This window comes from Pinus tabuliformis, chromosome 8 (genome assembly GCF_031772625.1).
Source record: "Pinus tabuliformis cultivar Carrire ecotype Pingquan chromosome 8, CPIR1, whole genome shotgun sequence".
Taxonomy (NCBI): domain Eukaryota; kingdom Viridiplantae; phylum Streptophyta; class Pinopsida; order Pinales; family Pinaceae; genus Pinus; species Pinus tabuliformis.
In genome coordinates, this window is record NC_142294.1 from 47,976,844 (window position 1) to 47,985,474 (window position 8,631).

An 8,631-nucleotide genomic window follows, 5' to 3' on the forward strand; every position below is an offset into this window, starting at 1 on the left:
TGGTATGATGGTTTTGAGGCAAGGATATGCCTTGGTTTTTGGACATTCCGATGTGAGGAAACCTTGACAAGGGATGGATTTCTTGAGACAGGGGATGTCGAGGAACTTGGAAGCTAAGTGACTTCACGAAAGGGGATGACTAGTTTGCCTGAGGGACTATGTAGTAGAGAAGGGCAGGTTGGGGGATGGATTTGTTTTGGTCATTAGCATTTCCAGATGGAATCATATGCACATTGGGAGTGTGCCATAGAAACATGATCTAGTAACCGTTCACTGAGAGGACAAGTGGCACAAGATTGTGGCACTAGACATTGGATGTAGCTTTGAATTTGGCAGTGGATTATGGACTTCCTGGGAAGGAGGTGAATCATGCTACTACTTTTGAGGTTGGAGGTGTGAGCCTATGGTTTCCCTTGTTGATTGATACCAACATTGTATCATTTCATTTGTTGGTTGAGAAAATGTGCATATGTATATATGTGTATATTATTGTAAATATTGTATCGAACTGGATTTACAAATCTCCATAGCTAGTATGATTATTTGATGGTTTAAGCAAATGTGTATAAGTGTATAAGTGGTTGTTATTGTAAATACCGTAATGAGTTGTGTTATAAAGCTCCAATAAATGGTATGATTTTCATATATTCAACAATTTTCATTGCAAAAAATGCAACGAGTTGTGTTATAAATCTCCATAGGCAGTATGTTTTGTTTTCAACAATTTTCTAGTTTATAGGTGCCATTGAACACTGAGGACGGTGTCCCCCCAAGGGGGAGGGTTTTGTACGAGCCCTGGTAAAAAATCCATGTAATAAAGTTAATAAAGACAAAATAAGACCAAGGTCATGGGACACATATTCCAAGCTGAATGTTGGGAAAAACATCCTAGTGGATGTTCATTTCGATTAGTATGGCTAAAGGAAAAGGAAAAAGGATTATGAGATATAGTTCACAAATATTTTGTCAGTTTAGTTTTTGAGCTCTCTCTATTCTCTCTTTCTTTTTTTTCCAAGGAAAAAAGCGAACTCTTTTTATAAGCAATAAAAAAAGTTACAAAGCACATGAGTTAACATTCTGCCACAGAACCGCCTGGGGAAGGCAAGAAACTCCTCTGAGGAGGATCAACGAACACCCCATCCAAGTGCTGATCAAAAACAAACTTAAGTATGGGGGATTTACGCAGTGCATTATATTAGATATCATTTTTGGGATTCAACTGCTGATCAAAAACAAACTGTTCGCTGCCAGGGCAGCCATATCCTGAGATAGTCAAAATATAAAAATGAAACAGTCACATGGGCCTCCTTACATAAGGAAAACAGCCCACGCAAACAGTGAGGTAAAACATATACTGCTCTTCAAAACGGAGCATCCAGAGTATTTAGTGTATCTGAAGAAAAAACCAGTACTACATATGCCACTTGTTATCATATAGCCAGATAAAACAGTGCATATAACGAGAACCCAAAAAGAAAACAGAGTTATCCATAAGGGGGAAGATCCGACACACGGATCTGATCCATCTGCTGTTCTGTTATCCTCCAAGTGCCCACAGCTTGTTGCAAACCTGTTTTAGAAAGCCCATCTGCTTCTTCGTTGAATTCCCTGTATATATGATCAATATAAAATACATTAAACTGTTGAATTAAAGTTTGTATCTCTTCTAATAAAGGCAACAAAATGTAGTGCTGGCATCTAAATTTCCCAGTAACCCAGTTAACCGCATTCATAGAGTCTCCAAAAATCTGAACTGTGAGGATATTTTTGTGGATTAACCAACAAAGAAGAAGCTTTAGAGCAGAGAGTTCCGCAAAATTGTTTGTGCCCACTCCGATTCCTACTGAAGCCTTTAAAGAGTGAGATGCATTTAGGTGAATACTTATCCCTGCACCCGTGATGTTTTCTTGCGCTGCACCGTCGAAAAAAGCCCATGGTACCCCATCTCTAATTCGGAATTCCTTTCTCCGGTTTTGACTAGATTGATCTTCCTTTAATGGGATACTGTCAAGAATGGCTTTGCTCTGGATGGCGATAGCAGCCTCAGAATTCTTTGATTCTCTGAAAATACTTCGGTTTCTGGCTAGCCAGATCCCCCAGCAAATGATAGGCGGCAAATTCCTCAGGTTCTTCTCTTGAAAGTGCTTCCACCAATATTCCCATGCAGTGGATAGGTTGTCTCCTTCCCATTTTAATTTAACCGCTATAAACCTTTCCACTTCCAGCCATACTTGTCTTGTAAACGGGCATGAGAGAAAAAGGTGGGATATGGATTCAGAGGCCGCACAACACAGCGGGCATCTACCAGGTCCCTGCTTAAAACGGGATTGAAGAACATCCCAGGTAGGAATCTTTTGATTTAAAGCACACCAGAAGAAAATTCTAGTTTTTTTCGGACACTTTAATTTGAACAGAGGTTTCGACCACCAGACCAGAGGAGCCCAACCTTTGTTTTTCATCAAAAAATTGTAACTAGCCTTTGGAGAGTAGATCCCTGTCTCCGCATGTGCCCACACCAAAGTGTCCGGCCTATCCATTAATCTAACGTTTGATCTTCTCAATTCCTGAAGAAATCTTTGCCAGTCATCTCTCCACATGATATTTATTCCAAGCTCATCTTCTGACTTCCAAGCTTGCCCCCAAATAGTAGATCGCTCCATACTTGCAATCTGCCTTAAACTTCTGATTCCTATTTCATCCAAATGAAGGAGCAAACCGGGAGAGAGAGCAAAGTCTTCACTGCACCCCACCCACGGGTCCCTGCCAATCCTCATACTTTCACCATTTCCAACCCGCCATGCCAGTCCTTGTTCAATTATCTTGAAGGCCTCTGTAGTGGCTTTCCAGATCACCGAACAATTCCTTCCTTTTTTGAGTGGGGATCTTATCCAATCTTCTAGTGGAGTGGGATCGATGTACTTCCTCCTAACCACCCTTGTCCAGAGATTCTCCATAGAAATAATTCGCCAACCTGACTTGGCTGCTAATGCTTGACTAAAATCAGTGAGAATTTTTAAACCCCATCCCCCCCAGTCTTTTGGCCTTGCTATTTTATCCCACGCCACCCATGGAAGAACTGAGTCCTCCTTTGATCCTGACCACAAAAATCTGCTACATATCTGTCTTATTTTGTGCAAAATCCCTTTTGGTATCCAGGTCAAGGCTGCCCAGAAGACCGGGATAGCCTGAAGAACTGAATTTACCAAAGTAAGTCTCACTGCCCTAGACAGCCACTTGTAGCTCCAGTGAGATATTTTCTATTCAATCTTCGCTACCAGCCAATTCCAGTCTTGCTTTCTGTATGAGGATGGCTTGAGCCAAAACCCAAGGATGGCCTGAGCAGTTCGGATTATTTCCGGCAGAGAAATCCCCCCGGGATCAGCGAAGAGGGCCTGAAAATGTTTCTTTCCCATATCAGACAAGTCTTCAAAGGAGGAGGCCACCCTTCCTTCCGAATCCCTCAATTTCCAGATAGTATTCGCATTCCTCCTCCCTTTTGCATAATTATGAAAAAATTTTGTATTCTCATCCCCTGCTTTCAGCCAGATAGCTCTACTTTTCATTCTCCACTCCTCTTCTCTGTCTAACAAAATCTTCGCTCTTTTCTTCTCTAAAACCAAAATTTGTTCTTTTGATTCCATGGAGACATAAGCATCAAATTCTGGGTCTTCAAGAGCCCCCAGGGCCTCGTCAATGGTTTCTAATTCTTCCACTTGTTTTTTCCTTCTATCAGAAGCCCATTCAATGGCTGCTTTTTTGAGTCTTTTAAGGTTTTCCATGAGGAACCCCGCTCTATTCCCCATATAATCCAAACCCGGATGTCTCCATGTTTCGTTAAAGAGTTTTATGAAAGACTCCTCTTGAAGCCACGAGGGATTGAATTTGAAAGGCGCGGCCGGTTTCGGAGGAGATTTTGATAGTTCCAATATAATGGGGAAGTGGTCCGAATTCCCCCCTTCCCCGACCCATTGACGAAAACATGGAATCCTGGAGACCAGCCTTTCACTGATCAGGAATCTATCCAGCCTTTTCGCAATCCTCTCCTCCCCTGTCCTTCTATTCCTCCATGTTGGTTTAGCTTTTATTAGGTTAACATCAATCAGCTGATGAACCTGAAGAGCATTTGCAAAGAAATCAGATAGGGGATCCTCCCTCGCTAGAGGCCCCCAGGCTTCAGATATTCCCAATGAAAAATTAAGATCCCCCCCCAATGATAAGGTTCTTGACTTTCAACAGATTTTTTGAGAGGAGGTCGTTCCAAAAAAGGACCCTTCCCTGGCAAGGGCCGTATATATTAACAATGGTCAAAGGAAAATCAAAATCAGAGGACAACACCTCCATTCCCATAACATTTGTTAACCCCCACGTACTCAGAGTCTTCAGCCTTCCAATTTTGATTCCAATAGCCAGACCTCCCGAGTGTCCTGATGCATCCACAGCTATAAAACTCCAGCCCGGGAGGAGAGAACTAAGAGCCGATTCCACTTCCAAACTTTTGCCTAATGTCTCTTGTAGGAAAACTATGTCTGGGTTGCAGCGTGATATAAGATCTTTTAGTGCTAGTTTTTTAGGCTTACTAGCTAAACCTCTACAATTCCAAGAGAGACAGATCATTTTAACACCGTTTCAGGGGGTTTTGCTGCTCTAAGCGCCCCAGGAATTGTCATCTGTTTACCATCAGCTACATCGAAAATTGCTTTTGCTTGGGTTTTTGAAAGCATGGACTTCCGCCCTCTACCCTTTTTTGAAAGACTTTTAGGTGTCTCAGTCCCTAAACCTCCTACAGGCTCCGAAGACTCGATTGAACAACCGGGCTTCTTACTTAGGGACCTCAGATTATAATGCCGTGCAGCAGAAGGCCCATCTCCATTACTCAGAGGGGGGAAATCCTCACAGTTCAGATTTAGGGAGGGAAGGGCGTCAGATAGGTTATCAATATTATGCATTACTTCATTACAATTGTTTAACTTAGACAGACCCCCAACCATAGAATCAATTTTAATAGCAGAGAGGTACGAAGAAGACTGCATACTCGGATGTTCGTCTTCAACGACGGCATCCTGCACAGGAGCGGAGGGATCCATCAGCGGCTGGTCATCTGAAGGGCGCATCTGGATGTCGTCGTCCTTGGGTTGTTCCTCCTCGACTCGGTTCACCATCTCTTCCGCATCCTCTTCCACGACAATATTCTCTTCCACCTTGTTTTCAGCCTGCTTCATGAATTCAACCCATTCCTCATCATCCTTTTGAGTCCTCCTATTTCGCCTTCCCAACGGGCAATCCCTCGCCAGATGCCCGTATTCGTGACAGCGATGACAACGGAAAGGGAGGAGTTCATAATCAAGCTTCTGTTCTATTTCATACTCCTTGTAACACAGAGTGATTGTTTTTGCTAGGCCCTCTTTAGGGTTGAGTCTCACCAGGATCCTTGCCACCCCTTTCTCAAAGGTATGCAGGTATGATCTGTCTGCATCCAAGTACGTTCCCAGCAGGTTCCCTATTGACTTAAACACAGAATCCGCCCATAGGTATGGTGGTAAACTCGGTGCCCTAACCCACACAGGGAATTCATCCACCTTCTCTGTATCAGCATCGAAAAGAGGCATCCACCTTTTGAAGAATACCAGCCGGTTTCCAAAGGCCCAGTTCTGCCCTTCAACCCACTCCAAAGCTTCCTTGCAGTCAAAACTGATCATGAACCAGCCTTTTACAAGTGCATTTGATTTGAATGAGGCCGCTGGTGTACCAGCCCACAGCCTCTCCGCCCACATTCTTAGAGCTTTACCCGAGACAGGCCTCCCTCTTATCCTTCCTACCAACGTCACCTCCGCCACATCAAGAACATCCTCCACCTGCACATCCATGCCCAAGATCAATTTCGCAAAACACTTCGTCTTCAAGGGTTTTCATTTCTTCCTCTTGGTCCCTGCCCTTCTCAGATCCGTCTCATCAGGCTGTTCCCCCAGATCCGGTACTTGTGCATCTGTTCTCCCTCGCGCCTCATCTTCTGCCCCTGCTGCACCTGACGAGGGTTCGACCAGGCCTTCAATCGGGCTACCATTCTGTTCTGCCAACAAAGGGGCATTTGCCCCTTCTTTTCCCGCACCAAACCCCTACTTATCAAAAACGACCGATTCAAACCCCTCCACTCCAGTAATCCTCTGAGGGAAACCCTTTGGGAAAAGACCCCTGTTAATCGCCGCCGGTTTGATATTCCCACCGGTCTCGCTCCTTGGAGCTTTTAAGCCCTCGACGGGCCTCCAAACCCCCACCTTCTGCACAGAGTTTATAATGTCCTCTAACCCTCCTGATGGGTAAGGAATTTTTGAGGGCGAAAGCGACTTACCAGTCGGATCAGTAAAACCCTTGCCTCCTCGTGAGTTCGGTGCAGATAAAAGGTTTTCTTTCACGAGTTCTTTCCCGGAAAAACCCAGGTTCCCCGAGAGGTCCCAGCTCTCATCCAGCAAGACTTTAGTGTAGCTTGAGGTTCTTGAGCCCGCCCCCACTGCCGTAACAGTTCCGTGACCTTCAGCCTTACCGAGAAACTCTCTCAGTGTCTGTGCATTGACCTCCTTACCCCAGACAGTGAGCAGATCTTCGGGTGATGGGTCCATCTCCACCGACTCACTTGAAATTACCATTGTAAAAAGTTAAAACCGAATTAGAACCTTGCAACCGTTACCCGAGACAGACGCTGAGGAAACCACCTTCAGGAAAACAGCGAAGGAAAACGCAGCTTGATCGGAGTAGTAAAAATCCAAAAGGAGCTCACGGGCGTTGTAACCACATATACCGCCTTCGCCCCAACCTTTACCAGAAACAGGAGTCCGCCCGTCGGTTTGTGCAAGTTTTCTTAAACCGTCGCCCGTATCGCCTTTGACCCACATTGCTTGCCTCAGCACTGAGCTGCTGCCAGCTTTGTAGGCCCCGTACCTGCGTGTCCTCTGCATAAGCCTGCCTCACCTAGGCCTAGGGCCTAGGGTTCCAGCATCGAAACCCTCCAAAGCCATCCAAGTCAAGCTCCTTATCTCTGTATTATGCAATGTATTGCCATGCTTCTATGCTCTCTATTCTCTCTTTCGCACTCTTGGACACTTCGATTTTTCTTGGAGCACTTCAGCATTGGATCAAGAAAAGAAAATAAGGTAAGAGGAAGTAAAGATCAAGCATCCACATCAAGATTCTTTGTAGGTATTGAGTTTCATGTATGATTTATAGGCTAGTTTTTGCATGCATGGTTATGCATGCGTGTTCTTTGTTGTCTTGTTACCATTGGCATGGGGTTTTCCAGGTGTGACATTATTTTTCAGGCTTGACTTGCCATTTTTGGATATCCATGGTGTGATGGGTTTCTCATCTTTTGGTTGAGCTAGATTGTCAGTTGGATTCAAAAGTGAGGGAGGTGGTCTCTGAAAGAAAGGCCTAGTGATCCTTGAATCAGATTGTGGATTGTCGTAAAGCCTTAGCCTAGTAAACCCTGAACTAAACTATGGGTTGCAGTAAATCTATACTTTTGTGTTACCTTGGTGGGCCCAGGAATCCTCGACCTGTGAATGGAGAGATATACAGTAAATCCTAGAGTTGGGTGCCCTCGATCAGGCCTAGAAATATTTGGCCAATGAATGGCAGGATATATAGTAAATCCCGGAGGGTGGGTATCGATTAGGCATAGGGATCCTCAACTATTGAATGGTGGGATGTATGGTAAATCATAGAGACTAGGAGATAGGAAAATTCCTCACGTGTAGGTGGCGAAATTTGGTGGCATCCATGCTTGCTTAGGGCCTAGTGATCTAGTGGGGATTGCAGTAAAGCCTATTTATATTGATGAGGGTGAGGTAGTGTAGCCTCGGGAAGCCCTGGTTGATTTTGGTTATGATTCCCACATTCATTCTTGGAATATGGCACAAGGGTGATTGGTTAAAAGTGTAGGAATTTACAGGGTAAGTTCCTCAAATAGAACACCAAGGGACACTGCTCACAACCAGATCACAGGTTAATACACCAGTATTTTTGACGTGGTTAAAACCCTCAAAGAGGGAAACAGTCCACGGCCTGAGCCAATGCAGCCACTTCAAGCAATTTATTAATAAAAGAATGAAAATTTACATATGCTTCTCTCATAGACGGATTACTCTACAAATGACCCTCCATGCTCTTTAAATAGAGATCATGGACCAATTGGGTGTTAAGCCACGAATCAAGTGTCGGTAATACCGAGGAGAGAATGAACCGTCAGATCACTACATATCGTGACCATCGGATTGTAAGTTACAAAATGTACATAGTAAAGAAACACACTTTACCTAACTCTATACTAGACCAAGTTATACTTAACTATTTCCTATGTGTCGAAATATCCTAACATCCCCCCTTAAGAACAACTAGGGATAGGATTGAAGGATTTACAAATATGACACGATAGGAGAAGGAAGGAGGCACTAGAGCCTATCCCCCCTTAGTGACAACTTCCTGAACTCCAACCATAAATCAAAGTTTAGTAAACTTCGCCTCTGTGAGAGCCTTTGTAAAGATGTCTGCAACTTGATCATCTATTGAACAATATTGCACTTCAGGAACATGGTCATGAATGAGCTTTCTGATAAAGTGCATGTGCAGTTCAATGTGTTT